The sequence below is a fragment of the Leptinotarsa decemlineata genome, unplaced genomic scaffold (assembly GCF_025532065.1).
Source record: "Leptinotarsa decemlineata unplaced genomic scaffold, Ldec_3_MD MMD2_tig00026328_RagTag_RagTag, whole genome shotgun sequence".
In the NCBI taxonomy this organism is placed as follows: Eukaryota; Metazoa; Arthropoda; class Insecta; order Coleoptera; family Chrysomelidae; genus Leptinotarsa; species Leptinotarsa decemlineata.
This window is the reverse complement of record NW_027412688.1, coordinates 37,893,618-37,907,829: the sequence shown is the minus strand read 5'-3', so window position 1 is coordinate 37,907,829 and position 14,212 is coordinate 37,893,618. Positions and strand designations below refer to the sequence as shown.

At 36.5% G+C, this 14,212-nt stretch overlaps 1 protein-coding gene across 2 annotated transcripts in view; it reads left to right on the top strand.

Moving 5' to 3' along the window:
• LOC111514599 (growth arrest-specific protein 2) overlaps window positions 1-14,212 on the top strand; it is a 66,291-nt gene that overhangs the window by 16,042 nt on the left and 36,037 nt on the right. Inside the window, exon 1 of one of the 2 annotated variants that reach the window (XM_074182784.1) lies at window positions 11,181-11,214. The exons of the other annotated variant lie outside the window; for it this stretch is intronic. The gene's annotated coding sequence lies outside the window, so the exon portion shown is untranslated. Of the gene's footprint in view, window positions 1-11,180; window positions 11,215-14,212 lie in introns of those variants that run through there. 2 annotated transcript variants of the gene reach the window in all.

Here is a 14,212-nt window from a genome sequence, read left to right as displayed (position 1 = left end):
CACCCACTTTGGACCTAACCTAACCTAACTTTGGCAAAAGTGTACTGGTTCAAATGACGCTTATTCAAATCAAATTGCAGTTTGAAGTAGACTTATAACTAGCAGTGTATAGTCTATTGGCCTGCTTTCCTGCCTTCCATTATTCATCTGATATCCATCTAGAGGTCAGTGTGATCATGATGATAACAAATATCTTATTCGGATCTTGTGGCACACAGAACAAACCTGTAGATTATTTAATTGGCACTTTTGATGTTTAGTGATGCAATGAACCAATAAAGGCATTGTTCGCTCAAATTAGCACTTAAAGAGGACCAAATTGGATAATGTGGCTATCAAATACGTCTCGTGTCTTCATTGTACAATTGCTTTTCAAAAAAAAAACAATATGAACATTAACTTTGCCGACATTATCAGTATACAGTGCGGAGGTAAATAACTTTCACCCGCCGCTGAAACGGCGCTAACAGCTTTTTTTTCAAATGGAGACTTCGATTTCCGTGGCGTAGTGTGTCAGGAGTTCTTGTCACATGGTCGTACGGTCAATAAGGAGTATTATTTCGAAGTTATGCGCAGCTTGCGAGAAGCAATACGGAGAAAACGTCCGGTATTGTGAAAAGTCATCTTAGTCCAGGGTAAATACAATAATGTAGTGAAGGGATTCATGCAGCAGGCCCTGAACATTATAACAAGATGGACCGGAGAAGAAGGGCTTAACATAAGCCCATCCAAATTGACCAAAGTAGCATTCTCCAAGAGGACTAAAACGGAGGGTCTCGGACCTCTAAAACTTCGAGGTGGACAAATACAAGTGTCGGGGGAGGTTGAATATCTGGGAGTAATTCTAGATTCCAAACTGACCTGGAACCAACACTTGGACAGGACAAAGAGGAAAGCGGAGGTAGCACTGATGCTCGCCATACGCAGCTATGGGAAAACATGGGGGCTAAAACCAGACGTGGTATATTGGTTATACATGATGGTGGTTAAACCCATGATAACATACGCATCTCTGGTCTGGTGGCCAAAGATGAAGCAACCGAACTACCGCAACAGATGCATTGGAGACACTCCTGAATCTACCTCCTTTACACCTTTTGATAACACAACACAACAAAAAAATATTTTTTGAATGTTTCCTACACTAAATTAGTCAATTTCTACTAATTTTGGGGTGATAAAAACGAAAATAACAATGAAAAATTTTTATTAGTTCTGGTTTTTGAGATACACAGTACTTAATCTTAAAGAGTAGTTATACTATACGTGAAAAGTGAAAGTACATAAAACAATATTGTTATGTTTCTTTTAGAATATTTTAAGTACAAAATTAATAAAAAAAACATTATTTTTGGTGTTTTGACAAATAAAAGAAGTTTGTACCACCAAATTTCAATTAAGTCCATCCGATTCATTGTAAGATCGCTGTCGTTTAGCTTGTGTTTTATAAAACACTTTTGGAGCATCCCTACACACAGACCAGCAGTAGTCTGCAAGCATTGCTTCATTCCAACGGCCCTGATATCTCTGTTCCATTAAGGCAATGTCTTGATGGAATCTTTCTCCATGTTCGTCACTCACAGCTCCACAGTTTTGTGGGAAGAAATTAAGATGAGAGTGAAGAAAATGAATTTTTAAGGACATGTTGCATCCAAGTTGGTGGTAAGCTTGAAGAAGCTCTTTAACCAATGCTGTGAAGTTATCATCTCTTTTCTTACCTAATACCTAATGTGATATTTTCACATCATGTTTTAGAAGATTCCACTGTTGTAGTCTTGACCCTAACAGCTCAGCCTTTTCCTTAGACAAGCGAAGATCTCTTATAAGGTCACTCAACTCTGCTTGACTAATTCTGTGCGGGTCACTAGACCTATCGCTTACCTCAAAATCAGGGTCATAGGATGTAGAAGGATGGGTTGCTCCTTCTAAACAGTCTTCATCACCTTCCTCTAAAATTTCATAGTTTTGGGGTGGAGAAGGGACTGGCAAATTGTCTGAGTGTGGTACAGGCCGAAGAGCAGATGGGAGATTAGGGTATTTAACCGTTCCTCTTTTCTTCATAGATAAACCTTGCTTAATGGGAGGAGTTAAGCAGAAATAACAGTCGTCTGTATGATTGGTAGGCTCACGCCAAACCATAGGTACTGCAAAAGCCATTGCCTGGTTTTTATTTTTCAGCCACTCTCGCAATATGACGGAACAAGAATTACAACATATATGAGGAGCCCATGATTTATCTTTGTCCCCAACTTCCACACCAAAATAATGTTCATAGGCTGTCTTAACGATAGGTGTCATTTTACGTTTCTGAGCCTTAAATGTTATTTCACCACATATATAGCAAAAGCTATCGACAGAATTCACACACTTTCGAGGCATTTCAGATCAGCACTTAAATTAATTTAAAAATCAACTTCACACGATAATTTCAATAGCAACCACGTGCGTACAATTGACAAACTCACATAGGTTATGTTTACCTCTTAAGAACAGCTGATGAGAGGGGTGTTATGTAAACAAACATGTGTACCAACTGTTGGTGATGAAATATTTCATTTGTTGAAAACTCAATATACATATATATATATATAATATAATGATACTATATCTTGAAAACAAGAGCTAATATATAATTTTTATGGTCACTTTCGGTTTTAACACGTGGAAATACATTAAAATCATCTAATTTCAACCCCGAAACAAAAACTTTGTTGTGTTGTGTAATGGGGGAGGCCAGGAACTACAAAAGAACAGAGCGAACAGAAATTTCGGAACAAGTGGAGGAGCACATAATGAATATGTGCTCGGACCACATGACACTGAAGTACACCTTTAACAGAAACTTCACGGCTGAAAACATAAGTCGTGAAGAGTGGAAGACCATTAGTCATCCCGAAAAACATGTTTGGAAAAAACACCTGGTGTACAGATGGATCGGAGACCAAACATGGAACGGGAGCTGGAATATAACGAGCGGATAGAAATCTAAACTACAGCTATCCGCTAGGACTATACACATCCGTCTTTCAGGCGGAAGTGTATGTTATCTTGCAGTGTGTAAGGCTTATTAAATTGAGACCTCACCAGAGCTGGTTCAGGACCTATACATGAAGTTGATGATCCGCGTCTATCGCATTCATCAGCTTTATCATAACCTGTGATTATTGAATGCCTTGGCACCCAGTAAAAAGTTAATTTGTCCCTGTCTGCAAGTTCATTCAGTTCTTAATGGTATTCCCAGACCAGTTTTGATGTCACCTTCGGGTTTTTTAGAGCCCCTAATGCGCTCTTGCTGTCTGTAAAAATATTGATCCGATATATGATGGAATCGGCCGATATTTGATGAAAATCCATAACTAACGTATTCCAAAAACACTTTATTGTGAGATTTTCACGTTTTTGTAAAACAATATTGATCCGCTCATTTCTTTGAGATCTCAATTTAATAAGCCTTGCACACTGCAAGATAGCATACACTTCCGCCTGAAAGACGGATGTGTATAGTCCTAGCGGATAGCTGTAGTTTAGATTTCTATCCGCTCGGTATATTCCAGCTCTCGTTCCATGTTTGGTCTTCGATCCATCTGTATACCAGGTGTTTTTTCCAAACATGTTGTCGGGATGACTAATGGTCTTCCACTTTTCACGACTTATGATTTTGGCCGTTAAGTTTCTGTTAAAGGTGTACTTCGGTGTCATGTGGTCCGTGCACATATTTAATATGTGCTCCTTCACTTGTTCCGAAATTTCAGTTTGGTCCGATCTTTTGTAGTTCGGTGAGTTTTCCAGTCTGAATTGGCCCATCCTGGTATCCCCCATTATCACAAAGTGTAAAGGAGGTAGATTCAGGAGTGTCTCCAATGCAGCTGTTGGGGTAGTTCTCATTGCTCTCGTCATTCCGAAACATGCAAGTCTTTGCACCTCACCTAGTTTGTTGGTGGCGGTCGCCTGCTTCATCTTTGGCCACCAGACCAGAGATGCGTATGTTATCATGGGTTTAACCACCATCGTGTATAGCCAATATACCATGTCTGGTTTTAGCCCCCATGTTTTCCCATAAGTGCGTCTGGCGAGCATCAGTGCTACCTCCGCTTTCCTCTTTATCATGTCCAAGTGTTGGTTCCAGGTCAGTTTGGAATCTAGGATTATTCCCAGATATTCAACCTCCCCCGACACTTGTACTTCTTCACTTCGAAGTTTTAGAGGTCCGAGACCCTACGTTTTAGTCCTCTTGGTGAATGCTACTATGGTCGATTTGGATGGGCTTATGCTACAACCTTTCTTCTTTGGTTCAGGGCCTGCTAAATGCATCCCTTCACCACATTATTGTATTTACTCTGGACTAAGATGACTAAGTCGTCTGCATAGCCCAGTGCTTTATATCCATTATGGTCCAAGAGACATAGTAGCTCGTCCTTTACAAGGTTCCATAACAGAGGGGATAGAACCCCCCTCTGAGGACAGCCCCTTGCTCCCCGTGCCACGACTGTTTCCCCCATGATGGTTGTATATACCAATCTTCCCCTAATCATGAAGTCTATCCACCTACAGCTTGTCTTGTCGATCCCTCTTCTCCTCGACGCCTGGATGATTGATTTTAACGACGTATTATTAAATTCGCCCTCAATGTCCAAGAAAGCAGCTAAAAGTACTTCCTTGTTTTTGTAAGTGTTTTCTACTTTTTCTGTTACCCGACATAGAGCCGTTTCTGTTGACATACCTGACCTGTACGCATATTGGTCTCGATGTAATGGTCTGATAGCCAGTGATACGTCCCTGATATGCCTGTCAAGTAGCTTTTCCAGCGTTTTTAACGCAAATGACATGGGACTAATTGGTCTCAAAGCCTTCGCCGAGTCCTGTCCGATTTTCTCATGTTTCAGATTGAAGGTGGCCCTGATCAGTCTCCAAATTTTTGGTATGTGTCCCGGTGCTAAGCTTGCCCTGAGAATCATACACAATTTTTTTTAAAGTAGTTCCGGTCCCTTTTGAAGCATTACTGGGTATATACCATCAGGTCCCGGCGACTTATAGGGTTGAATATTGAATATTTGGGTATGCGAAAGCTGTGTTCCAAGCGGATGCCGCGCAGGCCCACAATTGACCAAAAACAACAACGAATTGATGAATCTGAACTGCGTTCCATCCATTTTCTCACAAACTCTGACATGTTTCCTACAAATTATCATTATTTTCTTCGAATATCAACAATTTTTCGGCTATTTAGAAAAATTTTGACATTTTGACATTTTTCTCAAAGAATTTTTTGGAAATTTATAATCAAAGTAGTTTTTTAAGTTTTGGATTCCAATAATTTTTTTTTATATTACTGTCGATTTTTCTGTTCTCGAAATTTTTATTTCGTCACAGATTGAAATGTTCATTTCCACGCTTTCAATTTAATTCCACTTGCCCCGTATTTACATCAATATTCTCCGACAGCTTTCCTCAAAAATTTCGATTCAAGCCGCAAAATCACATCGAAACAGATAACTGTATCTCATAATCCAGTCATTTAAGCTTAAATTAGGTAAGAATCTCGGAATCCTAGATACCCAGCTGTAAGTCTGTAAATACTTATTGACACTCTAAAAGTTGTCTCAGAACCTACATATGGTAGGGTGTGAGCAACTATTAAATTTCAAGGTCAAAGGTCACAAAAATCGGTTTTTTGCGCTTTTTTTGGAAATATCTCATTTCCTATGGGTTTTTTGCTATTTGTATTCATTATCAATATTGTAGAATACAAAATTCTCTACAAATTTTGTTAAAAAAATTTTTTATACGGTGAACCGTTTTCGAGATAGAGGGCGGAGAGCGCGCGGTCACAGCATCACTTCAGGTCAACCGGTGCCTCCGGTCGAAAACGCGCCATATATAGTTGATGAACTATCGATAAATCAATGATTATAAATATTTGTCAATTTTTATTAACTATTATATTATATTTTATCATTTTCTTCATGCATTAAATCTATATCTATTCATATTGTATGGAGCAGAGAAGATACTTTTTCTATTATTTTTGATAAATACATGAATTATTTACAAAGGCATTACAGTTCCAAAATAATTGTTGTATTTGACGGATATTCAGACTACAGTAAGAACGTAAAAGCTATGGAGCAGCAGAGAAGACCTGCTGCACTTTCAAAAACGTATGAAGTTTGTTACTCAAGAAAAATTCTTATCAAATCGAAATAACAAAGATAAGTTCATTAATATATTAATTGAAAAATTACAAGCTGCAAATATTACTACTAAACAAGCCAGAGATGATGCGGATGTTCTTATTGATGAAACTGCAATTGAAGAATCAAAGTCTAAAAAAACTGCAGTTATAATAGGACAAGATATTGATTTACTTGTCATTTTAATTGGGCGTACACTGTCTTACGAACAAGAAATTTTCTTTAAAAAAGTTGGGAAAGGTAATGTAAAAACGGAGATATACTCGACTAAAAGTTTTGATAATTATCCTCATTCTAAAAAACATATTTTATTTCTGCACGCATTAAGTGGCTGTGACACAACTTCTGCGGTTTTTGAAAAGGGAAAAAAATCATTTTTAAAAGTTTTTGAGAAACTGACAAATTTGGATGAACTAGCTGCAGCATTTGAGGAAGAAAATTGTTCGGCCCAGAGATTATTAGAGAGTGGAACTCAAACCTTATTGGCAGTCTATAATGCTCCGAAATCTGTGAAAAGTCTCGATCATCTTCGTTATATGCATTATGTCAAGTCTACAAAACTTAATAAACCTGTGCAGCTTTCAAATATTCCGCCAACAAGTGCAGCTACTCATCAACATTTCAACCGTGTATATTATCAAGTTCAAACTTGGTTAGGCCATGATTTGGAACCCCAGGTATGGGGTTGGGCAATGCGAAACGATTTTCTGGAGCCTATCATGACAATTTTACCACCTGCTCCAGAAGATTTGCTAAATACAATTTTCTGCAACTGCAAGAGTGGTTGTGGTTCGCGATGCGGATGCAGGAAAGCGGGCTTGCAATGCTCTTTAGCTTGTGGCCAATGTAATGGGCAAGCTTGTCTCAATGCTCTACCATATCGCGACATTAACGAAGATGGAACCTTTGACCCCGAAATCATGGAAGAACTTGAGACAAATGTCGTTTAAGACGATAATGAAGACCAGTTTGAAATTTACCAGCAGCCAGAAGACGATGATGAAGAGGAAGAAGATGATTAAAATTATAAATTGTAGTTTTTGTACCCTTTATTCCATTTCTTTACTTTCAATAAAAATAAATGTAGTCAATGATATTTTTTAATAAAAAGATTAATTCATAATTTATTTGTTTTTCTTCATCATGTACGAAGTTATAAATATTAATTAGGTTAAAATTCAAATATATTTCCTATATTTTTATTAACAATTCTGCAATTACATGGGCAGGTAAGTTTTGTTAAATAAATTAATACTGAATAAAAAGTGGATGAGTTATGAAAAAAATGATAAAATATAATATAATAGTTAATAAAAATTGACAAATATTTATAATCATTGATTTATCGATAGATCATCAACTATATATGTCGCGTTTTCGACCGGAGGCACCGGTTGACCTGAAGTGATGCTGTGATCGCGCGCTCTCCGCCCTCTATCTCGAAAACGGTTCACCGTATAAAAAATTTTTTCAAACAAAATTTGTAGAGAATTTTGTATTCTACAACATTGATAATAAATAAAAATAGCAAAAAACCCATAGGAAATGAGATATTTCCAAAAATAGCGCAAAAAACCGATTTTTGTGACCTTTGACCTTGAAATTTAATAGTTGCTCACACCCTACCATATGTAGGTTTTGAGACAACTTTTAGGGTGTCAATATACAAGTATTTACAGACTTACAGCTGGGTATCTCGAATTCCGAGGTGAACTTACTATAATGACTGGACTACTCAGGTCAAACAATCCGCAACACCTTGTGAACGCGGCACAAGCAAATCAACTCGAAACGTGGATAATATAATTACAATCGTACCCGAAGAACTGACCTTAGACGCGGTACGTCCTCGTTTTCGGATTTTTACCCCAGATTTAGACCGTCTCGATTCGATATATGCACACAGCGGCGGATATTTCGTTATCGTGAGTGATTTTGGGCTGGTTTCGGTGGAATTGAAGGCTAGTGTCTAGGGGCAACAACTGACTCGCATGATCACATCCAGAACAACGGAAACACGGCATTTTATTCCACAATTATTGACAGAAAAATAAACAATCAAAATGTAGTACTGTTGCAGTTAGAAGCTATTATTTCACAATTAATATGATCCAAGTCCACTGTTTGAAGAATTAACAACTTTAGGTATAGTCGAAGTAAACTGTATTGTGAATAGTTAAAGCTGTCGGCGAGCTCAAAGGCCAAAAAAACAATACAAAGAAATGATGCTGCTGCCAACTAGTCCACGTGGACTGAAGAATTGGCGGTTCGTATTGGATCATTTTTACTAACCGAGTTTTATGATTGGCTGAAGAGTCATAAAATTAAATTTGAAGTCATGTTACAGTGACGAATAGATTGCGAGGATGTTTATACCCGGCGTGTTGTCAGTTCAGGAACTGATTGCGATTTGAGTGTTGAAATTCGATGTTGGTGCAGTTATAATTACTTAAAATTTTTGTTATCTGTTCAAACTGTGGCGTCCTGGGACATGTACTAATAATAATAATGAGTGTGATAACAACGCAGACTGTTTCCTGTGTAGTGATTCCAATAGCGATGGTGAACAATGCGAAAAAGAGATACCAGTGAATAAGTTTGGTTTCGAGGGAAACAAACTATTACAAACAACACCAGATTTGATCGAAATTCCTTTCTCGACTGTACGATAGTCAAGAACAAACCTTATGAACGCGATGTGATACGGGATCACCAAAACCTTTGGACGTTCATCTAATAAAATCATTGAAAAAATAATATACGATTGTTACAAAAGCAATGAGATTCTTACAACTGAAATCATAAGGAAGAAATTAAATACTATAACGTGAGCTGCCGTGACAAAACTCTTCAGAATTGGATAAAGAAACTAGGATTCAGATTCAAAATAATAAACAAACCTCAAGCAGTTATGGAAGCAGAATAATAGAGAAATTGCGTAACAAATACTCAAAACAAATAACTAAATATAGACAAGAACAACGGCAAATTTTCTATTTGGACGAAACTTGGTATGACACTCACAACACAGTTACGAAAGGGTGGACTGATGGTTCGAGAATGTGTACGCCTAACATGTCTGCAAACAAAGGATCGTGACTGATCATTGTGCATTGCGGAGGAAGGAAAGGATGGGTTCCGAATTCTTTGAAACTATGTGGAAAAAACTTGAGAACTGCAATGTTGATTATCATAAGAACATGGAAGCTGATATTTTTGAGAAATGGTTTGAAAACACATTGATCCCAAATTTGGATGCGAATAGTATACTTTTTCATGACAACGCTTCCTATCATTCCCGTCAGCTCATCAAAGTACCGAATGAAAATTCGAGGAAAGATCAAATACAAAGTTTTTCAATGGATAACAATTTGCATTTTGAAGATAACTATACCAGAAACCAACCACTTAAAGTTTTACAGACAAAAACATTTGAAAAAGTGTATGCCCTTGAGAGTTTTGCTAAAAAGTATGGACACACCATACTGAGACTTCCCCCTTATTTTTGTTTTCGATCCCACCGAGTCGATTTAGGGAGAATTGAAACAAAGCATCAGGCGTAAAAATAATTTTCCAAAATTTGATAACAAGGTATTAGAGCTAGTTAAAGAAAAAGTATATAATATTACCGAAGAAGACTGGCAGAAAAGTATTGAAAAGGTAATTTTAGTTGAAAAAGACTATATGGAAATTGGACATTTCCAAATTAATGGTGGAAATAAATTCATTATTGACTTAAATGACGACAGTGATAGTGAAACAGAGAATATGGAAGAGGAATTATCAGAAGCTTTCGAAGAAAGATAGTGAAGTGTGTTTGAAGCGATCGATTTCATACACTATATCGTTTACTTGAACTATACGTATTTTTATTTGTCAAAGTTTTATCATTAGTGCAGAGTTTATCTAGATTCAGTACCTTTGATCCGTTACTTCATCTATGTGAAGTACAAACGCGTAGATCGTTTACAACGATAGTTTTTCTACTTTTAGCGTTTTCGTCCCTGTCATAACTTTCAAAGGAATAATCCAATTCGAACAATTTTGATAATTTACGTGACATAATCAACAGCATTAGGGTGTGTGAAAACTATTTTGCGATGTGGTGCCAGAGTTGGTGCAGAAACTACGATGCTTATCAGCATATAATTGGAATAATCATTCCAATAAATTGATGGATGTAGCCGTTACTACATGGTAAAAGATCAACATTAGTTTGAAAATGTCTATAAAGGACGAAAATATATGAAATCAAAATGGGAAAAACTTTCGAAACAACTTGTATAACAATAAGTTGGATAAGGATCAATATCCTGACAATAATGTAATTATTTTTTCACTTGTTTTCATTGACAAATTTAAGAGTGAACCAAGGTGACTTTGTCTCTCCACTTCTCTCTCTTCCTCTCTTTCTTTTGGTTCATTTTGAAATCTTCTGTGACCAAAATATTTCTGAAAATGACGATGTTTTCATTTAATTTCAATAATTCGACATGGAAATTACTGATTCATTGCAAAACTATAGAATAACTTTCTCCTCCTTCCTTCCTCCCTTTCTTCCTTCTTTTCTCCCTTCCTCCCTTCCTTTCTTCCTTCCTTTTTTCCTTCCTTGCTTCCTCACTTCCTTTCCTCCTTCCTTGTTTCCTCCCTTCCTTTCTGCCTTACTTTTTTTCCCTTCCTTCTTTTCTTCTTTCCTTTCTTCCTATATTCTTTCTTTTCTTTCTGCCTTATTTTTTGCTTCCTTCTTTCCTTCCTTTTTGCCTTCCTTTTTTCTTCCTTCTTTCCTTCCTTTCTGCCTTCCTTTTTTCTTCCTTCTTTCCTTCCTTACTTCCTTCCCACCTTCCTTCATTCCTCTATTTCTTCCTTCTTTTTTTCCCTCCTTCCTTTCTTCCTTCCTGCCTTCCTTCCATCCTTCCTTTCTTCCTTCCTCTTTTATTTCTTCCTATCTTCCTTTCAATAAAACTGTTTTTTTCTCCTAGGGTTGCGAACCAGTAGCTGTTGCTGGGTTCCAGCAAAAGCAGAGGTAACATTCAACGTATTTATGTATATTCAGTATTTATACCTCACTTTCCTCATTCCTTTCTTCCTTCCTTCCTTTTTTCCCTCCTTCCTTTCTTCTTTCATTCCTCCCTCCTCCCTTCCATCCTTCCTTCTTTCCCGTCTTCCTTCCTCCTTTATTTCTTCCTATCTTCATTCCAATAAAACTGGTTGTTTCCTCCTAGAGTTGCAAACCAGCAGCTGTTTTCCTGAATTCCATCAATAACAGAGGTAACATTCAACGTATTTATGTATATTTAGTATTTATACCTCACTTTTCTCATAAATTATATCTAGGATTTGATTTCTTCTAGTCCTGAATCACTCTGACTTCATGTCAACAGTAACATTCCTACGCTGAAGCCCGATCTAATGAAAACCATAAATAAAATCGGAAACAATAGTCAATAAAAGCGATAATGAGCGTAGGATTGTTGAAAGATTGAATAGTTTTCAATATAAATCGATTAATTTGTTTACAATTCCTTCGCCGCTTTTGACGAATGATGTGTAAAGTTGTCGTCGAATTCTATGAAACGTGTGGGAGGCTGTTATTCAAGAAATAGTGTGATCAATTAGAAAGCTGCACATTCGTCGGTTTAAAAATCGTTACTATTTTTTCACTACGTGTATTTTTCACGACACATTTCATATATTCTCAAACAGTTTCAAAAGTAACTGATACTGATGAAATTATTGATATTAATACAATTTGTAGTCAGATAAACGGCGCGTTGATTTTACTGCTGATCATACTGCTGCATAAATAGAAACCCATCACCAACACACCAGAACTGGAATACATTTCAGCAATAAAGTTGGGGCCGTCACCATGAAGATGGAAAATGACGACTCTATAAATTTTTTGGATTCGACAATAACGAAAGTTAACAATAAACATGCTTTTTCAATTCATCGTGAACTACCACATACAGATATTATCATTCATAATTGATCCACCCACCCGTATCAGCACAAAGAAGCAGCATTCAACAGTATGATCCACAGACTGATAAATTTTCCCTTGTCAGATGCGAATTTCAATAAAGAACTGAACATAATAAAACAAATAGCCGTCAACAATGATCTATAACACTCTAATACATTCTCTAGGCCAACCCACTACGAATATTTTAAATTTTCTGCACAACGAAGGTGTTAATATTGCTTTCAAAACTAACAATAACTTAGGCATTCACAATAAGGATAACAAAATTCAGTTTCACAAAAATCGGGTGAGTATAAATTATCATGTGAGTCATGTTAGATGTTTTATATAGGTCAAACTCTGAGAACGTTCAAAGCCCGCATAAAAGAACACAGAAATAGTTTTCGGAATGGAAAAATGAAGTCCACATATGAACTCATTTGATCACAGAGGGACATGAGTTCAACCACGAATTCGGGCCCCTCCATTTCCAGAAGAAATGTTTAAAACTCAACCTGTGTGAGAGAATGGAAATAAACAAGTATAAAAACTTTCAATATCTTATGAACGATCAAACTGAACAATTCGCCATAATTGAATCTTTATGTCCAGGTGAGAAAAGTTGAGTGTTATTACGGTACTGTCGAAAATTTTATTTATTCATATAGGTAGTCTCATTCATTAGTAAGTAGGCATACAAGTAGGTAATATATCAGATTGTAAAATAGTTGTAATTTAGAAATAACTTATTATTTTACGCTTGAGAAAACTATTTTATAGCGATACACAAGTCGCGGTTTTTTTAAAACCCTTTATAGTGAAAATCATACGTTGAATCACACGTTAAAAGGTAAGACCTCGTTAATCCTTAGCTCGCACAAGTTTCGACTTCTGAGGGTTGTCGTTCGAAGGGGTGCGACAGCTGGTTAACGGAGAAACAGATTTTAAAGCAGATTTCAAACTGTAATAATAAGTTTTTTTATGAATGATGTATCAAGTAGCACCAATACAAAATTTTCAGGTTCCTACCTAGATCAGTAACATGGAGTGACCAACTAAACCTGAAGTCTATGGTGAATCAGATGATTCTTATTGATACTTAATATGCATTGATTTACTCCCATTTGGCTCATAATGGGAAAAGCGTTCATATGTCAAACGTGAATTATCCGTCTCATTTTTGATAAAATAGATGGAAAAACTGTAAAGCCGCTTCTTCAAAGTACAATACAGTTCCCTGTATACAGGGTGTTCCTTAAACACATGCTAATATTTAAGGAGGTAATTCTTAGACCCATTTTAAGGAAAAAACGTCCTATGGACGTATGTCCTAAACGCCTTAACTTTTGAGATACAGGGTGGCAAAGTTTTCAAAAATAATCAGTTTTTTAATAATAACTGAGATAATTTTGTAGACATCTTTGGCATACTTGGTACATATGTTCCATGCCTCAAGGCGCATTTTCTGATGTACAATTTTCTTAATTTTCTCTGCCAGTGGCGTACGTACGAGTTTTGAAATGTATATTTTTGGCAAAAAAATACTACGCCACTGCTTTATCTTGAATTAAAAAATATTTTTAAAATCTCCATACATTTTTGAGCACATTTGATTTGCTGGGTTTTCTTTGTCCGACGCATGGTTTTCGCTCAAAAAATTAAAAATCGCTTTACTTAAGGATAAATTCCTTAAAAATCTGATGCGGTATCGTGCATCGACTGAAAGCAAACCAAGAGATCAGATTTGTTGCAAAATAATTGAGGATCTAAAAGGTATTTGTTTGTTGTCAGATGCACTGTTCTCAATTAAAATTACGTCATAACGCAGCACCGCTTAATAATTTTTGAGAACATAAATTTAGTTATCCTGGAATTAATGACGTGTAGCAGAATTTATTTACTGCACCTCTTGGAAATATGGAGTTTGTCGATATGTGATTTCTTTTAAAGATTAAAAGCAGAAAAGACAGCGTACCCACCATAGCAATAAAAAACGAATTCTCTGTATGTACAAATGTCAGTAGCTAATATTGATGTTGGTTAAAAGTAAGGTGTT